Here is an 8670-nt window from a genome sequence, read left to right on the forward strand (position 1 = left end):
AATGCTGTTTTACAAACACGTGACCTGAGATGCCTGCGATCCTAAGCTTTCCTTTTTTCCCCTCCCTGTTCATTAAGCTGCTAGTCCACTTTTGGCTGAAAGTATTTGCTTCAAGCTGACCAACAGCAGCTGAATCCTGTAAAGCCCAAAGGGCCATCAGAATAAAATGTTAGCGAGTTCCATATCTGCGGTAAACCTCTTTGGTGCCTGCCGAACACAGAAAAAAAGTGCTAAATATATTCAGTATATTATTACAAAATACATTATGCCAAAGAAGGTACCTCTTGTGTCATTTCTATCCACTACAGAATTTTTCATAAGAAGCTACAGGTAGTCCTCGACTTACAACAGTTCATTTAGTAACCGATCGAAGTTACAACAGCCCTGAAAAAAGCGACTTATGACTGTTGCAGTATCCCCATGGTCACGTGATTTGCATTCAGGAGCTTTGCAACTGACCCACGTTTGTGACGGTTGCAGTGTCCCAGGGTCGTGTGATCCCCTTTTACGACCTTCTGACAAGCAAAAATCAATGGCGAAGCCAGATTCACTTAACAGCCGTGTTACTAATTTACAAACTGCAGTGATTCACTTAAGAAATGTGGTGAAAAAAGTCGTAAAATGGGGCAAAACTCACTTAACAAATTTCTCACTTAGCGACATAAATTTTGGGCTCAATTGTGGTCATACGTTGAGGACCAGCTGTAGATTGTCTGGGAGTTCAGAACTTTAATTTTTCTAGCATGGAGAATTTTAACCTCTTTTCCCCAGCCCCCTTTTAACTAAAAGAATATATGCATTTTTACATTTTCTGTAGATTTGTTTTCATAACGTGCTTCCCCATGGATCGGTTAACCATGATTGATGAAACTAACCCACTTTTCTGGATTTACATAACACATTAGCTGATCATAAGATCTGCCCTTGACTAATTGGTGGCTATAGGAAGGCCATAAACAGTTTTTGCCTATGAAAGAGCCTCTCTTTTTTTTTCTATCTAATCTGACCCGAGATGTTAATAGACACTTAACATAATTAATATAAATGAGAGTAGATATAAAGAGAAAATAGGGCTGGAAAAATACAGGCAATTGACTGATTGATTTCAAGAGATGGAAGGAATGTTGCTGGATAGGTCCTAAGCCAGGGGTCTTCAAACTTGGCCCTTTTATGACTTGTGGACTTCAACTCCCAGAGTTCCTCAGCCAGAGTGCCTGGCTGAGGAATTCTGGGAGTTGAGGTCCACAAGTCATAAAAGGTCCAAGTCTGAAGACCCCTGTCCTAAAACAATAGTTTCCCCATTCTAGACCTCCTGTTTCCTGCCTCCTCTTTGTCACTCGTACAAGTGGAAGGAAACGCTGGGAGTGGGTTAGAATTAGGCAAAAGTCTCTCTACTTCTCACAGCGCTTGGCCTGATCTTCAGGAAGACAGAACCTTAAAGAGGGTGTGTGGACATGTGACTAGAAACTTCTAACTAGACATTCTCCGGGGACTTTGCAATACAAAATCTTCCCTAGTGTCTTAATCGTCCCAGAAGGTGGCAGCATTTAGCCAAAGGTGATTACCTTGAAAAAGATAAGCAGGGTTGGACATAAAGGTTGCCTACCCCTGGACTAGGGGAGACATGATAACACTCTTCCAATATTTGAGGGGCTCCTACAAAGATGAGGGAGTCAAACTATTTTTTCAAAGCATCAAAAGGCAAAATGAGAAACAATGGGTGGAAAGATGTTGAGACTCTAGAAAGGGTACAGAGAAGAGCAACAAAGATAATTAGAGGGCTGGAGGCTAAAACATATAGGGAACGGTTGCTGGAATTGGTTATGTCTAGTTTAACTAAGAGAAGGGTGAGGGGTGACATGATAGCAGTGTTCCAATATCTCAGGGGCTGCCACAAAGAAGAGGGAGCCAGGCTGTTCTCCAGAGCACCTGAAAGCAGGACAAGAAGCAACGGATGGAAACTACTCAAGGAGAGAAGCAACCTAGAACTAAGGAGAAACTTCCTGACAGTTAGAACAAATAACCAGTGGAACAACCTGCCTCCAGAAGTGTTGAATGTTCCAACACTGGAAGTTTTTAAGAAGAGACTGGACAGCCATTTGCCTGAAATGGTATAAGGTTTCCTGCCTGAGCAGGGGGTTGGACTAGATGACCTCCAAGGTCCCTTCCAACAACAACAACATCATCATCATCATCATTATATTATTATTATTATTATTATTATTATTATTATTATTATTATTATTATTATTATTATTATTATTATTATTATTATTATTATTATTAAGCAACCAAAGGAGAGAAGCAACCTAGAACTAAGAAGAAATTCCCTAACGGTAAGAGCAATCAACCCATGGAATAGCTTGCCTTCAGAAGTTGTGGGTGCTCCATCACTCACTGAAGGCTTTCAAAAAGAGGCTGGACCACCATTTGTCTGGAATGGTATATAGTCTCCTACTCAAGCACGGGGTTGGACTAGAAGACCTCCAAGGTCCCTTCCAACTCTATTATTCTATGTTCTAGCAGGGTCACTATTAGAGAGATAAAAATAGAAGATAATTTCCATGTCAGCCACACTGGAGGAAAGGCTAACTGTTAATCTAACAAACAAATTAATAAGAAATCACCCAGGGGCACAAATAAAGAGGGGGCTACAATTTCTTGTTATGCACCACATATAATATTGGGTTTTTCAGTGGCTCCATCCTGTTTCCTCATTCTAAAACTAAAGGCGGGTGGCTGGGGGGGGGGTGTTTCCCTGAACAGGAGCAGCTTACCACTTTTACCAAGCCTCTGAATTCAAGAAAAGTTCCTCCTGGCAACATCTGGGCAATTCCTCTCTGCCTTGGATGCTGGGAGCTCCCTTCACCTCTTCCTCTCTGCTCTTCTTCCTTCGGGGACGGTGGAAGCCAGATTCGTGTGTGATCCTTTTATACCATTGCCTTTCATATGATGAGCACGTGAAAATCCCAAGTGATGGAAGGAGTAGCAGTTGGGGAGAACTTTTTTTTAAAAATTCCACTTAAGAGGATTTAATTCAGGGTGGGTTTGGTGCTGAGGTTTTTGGATTTTTTTTTGACAGATCCCATGATTAACGTACGAGGGGTCCCATGACTTGAATATGCAGCTGTAATACTCAAAGAGTCTTTTCTTTGTAGCAGAGAGCTCCCCTCTCTCTCTATCCTTCCCGCAGGAGCCCTGCCCCCCCATTAATAAAATAATTAAAATAGAACTCCCTAGACTAGGCTCACATCCTGTCCAGAAACAAAAGAAAGAATAACCATCAGAATAATAACTCTTCATATAGGCTAGTTAGAACTATGGCCTACGGAGCTAGCGTGAGCAATCATGTGAACCAACAGATTTGGGGTTTACAGGTAGTCCTCGACTTACGACTATTTGTTTAGTGACCATTTGAAATTACAACAGCACTAAAAAAGTGACGTACAACCAGTCCTCACCCTTATAACCACTGAAGTATTTCCGTGCTCACAGTATTGCCCATGGTGGTAACCAGCATGTGTTTACAATCATTGCAGACTCCCGGTCATGTAATCGTCATTTGCAAACTTCCCAGCCAACTCCCAACAAGCAAAGTCAAAGGAGGAGGCCCGATTTGCTGAATACGTGATTCACTTAACAGCTGCAGTGATTTGCTTAATAACGGTGGCATATAAGGTCTGTAAATTGGGGGGTGACTCAATGACTGCCTTACTTAGCAACAAAAATTCTGGTCCCTGTTGTGGTTATAAATCAGGGGTCCTCAAACCTGGCCTCTTTAAGATTTGTGAGCTTCAACTCCCATGCTGGCTGGGGAATTCTGGGGGTTGAAGTCCACAAGTCTTAAAGTGGCCAAGTTTGAGGACCCCTGTTATAAATCAAGGACTACCTGTATTAGAGCAAGAGGATTTTGCTTGTCAACTGGATGGCTATTGTGGGATAACTGCAGGGGGAAAGGCGGGGAGGGTTTGGTGTACCTAAGGCATGCCCCTTCCCCAGCCATGCGGGCCAAAGAGGATGGGGACCTGTTGTTCCACACGTCTGGGAAATCTCAGTCACGAAATGGTGCCTTATCACATCCATTTGTAAGGACAATGTGAACATGTTGTGGATGCTCCAAACAAAGGGAGTTTTAAAGTTTTAAGTTGTTAAAACTTGTCTGAAATGGTATAGGGTTTCCTGCCTGAGCAGGAGGTTGAACTAGACCACCTCCAAGGTCCCTTCCAACTCTTACTCTCTTCTGTTCTGTTCTGTTGTGAATGTTTGCAGAATCTTCCAAAGCAGTACGGTAGTGGGTTGGGTTTTTAGAGTCCTTTTGAAAACAAGGAAATTATTGTCCCCCAGCCCAGTTTCCTGTGGCCAGCAAGCTCACGCCAGCCGTTCTCCCTTCCTCCTGCCTCTTTCCAACAGGAAGCTGGATTCTCTTAGGAGGATAAAAATACATGTGTCTTTGGCACAACCCTTGTTTTCTCTCATGGGATTAAGTTGCTCCAGGCTGTTCCGTCAGCTTTGCAAATCAAGAGGCTCTTGGGGACAAGTGGGAAGCTTATCTAAGGAAGAGCAAAAGGGAAGGAAAAATTCTTTTCACCCTCATTCATTCCCAAAGGGAAGTGGGCTGGTAAAAAGGGGGAAGAAACATTTCTGCCCTCCTTTCTCTCTGTTCTTCATTCTTCCTTCAAAATGGTTCTGACCAGCAAGTTTGATCGGTGTAAAAACTTGTTATAAGCACAGCTCTGCAAGGAAGGTCAGCTGGATGTCAGCCCGTGATCTTTACAGATCAGAGAAGTGACTCTGCAATTACACTCCAGCCACGGACTAGGTTTGCAGGACACACAAAACCTTGGTTTGTTTTGTCATGGTTTGCTGACCAAGTTCCAGGAGACTCAGTTTATGCATCAGGCTAAGCCATACATAATGGTTTATGAACCAGAAAGGCTGAGGTATCACACCATGCCAAACCAACCTATATGCCGTTTCATAGTGCTTTACAGCCCTCTCTAAGCAGTTTACAGAGTCAGTATATTCTCCCCCCAACAATATGGGTCCTCATTTTACTGACCTAGGTTCTCCTGCTCAAGCAGGGGGCTGGACTAGAAGACCTCCAAAGTCCCTTCCAGCCTTGTTCTATTGTAAGGAGTAATGCAAACCTTGGAAGGATGGAAGGCTGAGTCAACCTTGAGCTAGTCGGGATCAAACTCCTAGCAGTGTGCAGTGAGTTAGACTGCAATACTGCATTCTAACCACTGTGCAACCACGTTAGATTCTAGTATACGTAAACCTGGTTAGTCTTCTTGTCTCTGATCCAGTTAACATTCTGCACATAAACTCTTTAATATTTCTTGTTACTTCAGGACAGCAGCATCCACAGAACAGGGTTTTTTTTTGTTTTTGTTTTTTTAAAAGTAGATGGTGACTGTACCCCATCGCTTTTTATATTCATCCTTTTTTTTTTGACACACACGTGCAGAGGTCCCTGGATTGTGGATACCACAAACACATTTCCATTCCCACCTGAAGCACATGCTCACTTTGTTCCCAAAACATTAAATTCCCATGCACCATTTTGGGGGGGTTTACTATAAATCAGGGGTGTCAAACTGCCAGCCCGTGGGCCGGATGCATCATCCACCCCATTGCTGGCAATGGCAAAACTGTGCTGATACTTTGTGCAACGCCACGTGATGTTGTGAGTTTGACATGTCTGCTCTAAATTGAGCATATTTTTGTCTTGGATTTAATGCAGTCCATCTGATGTTTGTGGTGCATATTGCTTTCTTGTGTTATGTTTCCTGCCTTTAAAAAAAAAGTATTATCCTTGGTTCAGTAACTGAACCTCTCTTGGCATAATATAATTACTTGAATTGTGAAGTTACTAAAAACATCTATCTATATTCTATTAAAGCTCTCTTTATGTTTATCTGTGTGTATCCTCAAGTTAGCCCAAATGGTGCATTGTATGGAACAATTTTTGAATCAAAGTACCTAAAATCCACAAGCTGAAAGAACGAGTAAACAATCCGGGAGCCATAACTCCTGTAGAACTGAAGTTTCCATGATATTCAGACCAGTTTTATTAACAAAGTTGTTGCTGCTGCAGTGTGCCTGCGGTCAATTATTCATGATATCTGATGTTCCTTACCTGGTTTCCACAAGCAAAGTCAATGGGGAAGCCAGCAGGAAATCAAAAGTCACTTCTGCTCCCACTGTTTTTGTTGTTGTTGTTCACCCTTTTTCATTCTCTTTCTCTGGTTAGGTAAGTAAATATTAACTCATTATTGAAGTTAATCTGCCACTACAAATCATTTTCTATTTATGATATATACTCTTCTTAGACTTAGATGATCACAGGATTGTTCACCAAGGTGATAACAAAATATGACCCAATTGGTCACAGGTTTGTCTAGAAATCCTTAAAGACATACACTCTGCACACACAAGTCAGTCAATTAAATCATTAAGGGGGGGGAGGTTCTATTTGGAATTAGGCCAAAGATGGAGTAAAAAACAGAAATGGATTTAACAGGGAAGCATGTACACAGTAATTCACACATGTACTAAGGCCGACCCAAAATAAGGGAAACAGGCAGAGGCTATTGCGGTCATTCACACCACACACTAATTTATTTGGATTGGTTACTATGAAGGCAGCCCCTATCTTACTTCCATCTTCTTCATCTGCACACCTTTACTCACTTGCACCAAAGATGGCACAAACACACCCTGATCACCTTTTGTGTGTTTGTTCCCATGACATTGCCTTCATTTCATCCCTAAGCCACGAGAGATGCAGGCTTAAGTCAACCTCATCCATATAGGTTGGTTTTCAAGTCGGATGTCTTCAGCCATTATCTTGGAGAAAAGTCGGTGGTCACGGCAATGGTTGGGCACAGAATGGACAGGAAATGGATTAGCAACAGTGAAAGCCGATTTTAGGCCGGCAGAGTTTCTAGCCAATTCAAGGATCAGTTAAAAGCATTTTGGCTCAACTTTGAGAAAAGGCCCTAGGACTTTCCTAAGAAGGTCACCTGGATCCAGAATTGTCATTTCTGCTTAGCACAACTTGGATGGATCGGACAAGCTTTTGTGAAACTATGCCCATGAACCTGCTCCACATCTTCCAGCATTCAACCCAACCCAATACAAAAGCGAGACTGCTTAGTAGTGTGGTGTAGTGGCTAGGGAGGCTCCTCCTCTGCCATGCTGTCAGCTCAGCTTATCTACTTGTTATGGGGATAAAATGTAGGGTGACCCATATGTGAGGCATCTCAAGTTCTTGGAAAAGAAAGCATAAAAATCAAAGAAACAACTTGGAATTAAATCCAGCCTCCTTCTATCTAACAAGGCAATTATTGACCATCAGCCTTGATTTGGGAAGTGAGATGCACAGATTTTAGGCCTGCTGGAATTTATTAGTTTTGACCATCTTCTTCTAAATCGACATCCTCTAGAGAGCAGGGGTAGGCAGCCTTGGCTCTTTTATGACTCGTGGACTTCAACTCCCAGAATTCCTGAGCCACCCATGCTGGCTCAAGAATTCTGGGAGTTGAAGTCCACGAGTCATAAAAGAGCCAAGGCTGCCTACCCCTGCTCTAGAGATATATAGAAATTAGTGTCAGGTAGAAATTTACTGGGTGCTGGATGTGCAAAAATTATAGGTAGACCTCAACATACGAACATTAATTTAGCAACCAGTTACAGGGGCACTGAAAAAAGTGATTTACGACACAGGTCCTCGCACTCGTAGCGTCCCTGCGGTCACGTGATCAAAATTTGAGGGCTTGGCAACCAGCCTGTATTTATGAAAGTTGCAATACCCTAGGGTTGTGTGATCACCACTTGCAATCTTCCCAGCTGGCGTCTGACATGCAAAGTCACTGAGGAAAGCTGGATTTACTAATGACTGCAAGGTTCACTTAATGACTGCAGTAATTCACTTAACAACTGTGGCAAAATAGCTTGTAAAATCTAGCACCTCTCACTTAATGACTGCCTTGCTTAACAACAGAGGTTCTGGTCCCAATTGTGCTCATGAATTAAGGACTATATATATGCCCTACTATGGAATCTTTCTTCATAGCATGCGATGCAATAACAGTTTCTCTTCTGTTCAAATTCATCTGCAGAATTTGGCAATTTCATTGAAATTACGGAATGAGAACCTCCATCCCTATTGTGTGACATCACAACAAAGGTACAGAATGGTAGCATTTGTATCACAACAGTATGATGCTTGCTTGATCATTTGCCTTATTATGGATGCCTCCAATTTTGTTAAAATGGGATAAGTGTGTCGTGTTGGACTCGCTCGCCATGTTTCTAATGGACTGATTTAAGCAAATCAAGAACCCATTTAATAGACAATCAAAGCAATTTGAAGAGCCCGCTTGGTTTAGTGTTTAAGGCACCAGGCTAGAAAGCAGGAGATCATGAGTTCAAGTCCTGCCTTAGCCACGAAAGGCAGCTGGGTGACTTTGGGCCAATCGCTCTCTCTCAGCCCAACCCAACCCACCTCACAGGGTTGTTGTTATGGGGAAAACAGAGGAGTAAAGTGTGTTGGATATTTTCCCCACCTTGAGTTATTTAAAAAATAATAATGGATGGATGGATATATACAAATATATACAAATAAAATAAATAAATAAATCTTTCCTTGGCTGAATTCATTCCTGC

Source organism: Vipera berus (assembly GCF_964194415.1).
Source record: "Vipera berus genome assembly, chromosome: 1".
NCBI classification, from domain to species: Eukaryota; Metazoa; Chordata; class Lepidosauria; order Squamata; family Viperidae; genus Vipera; species Vipera berus.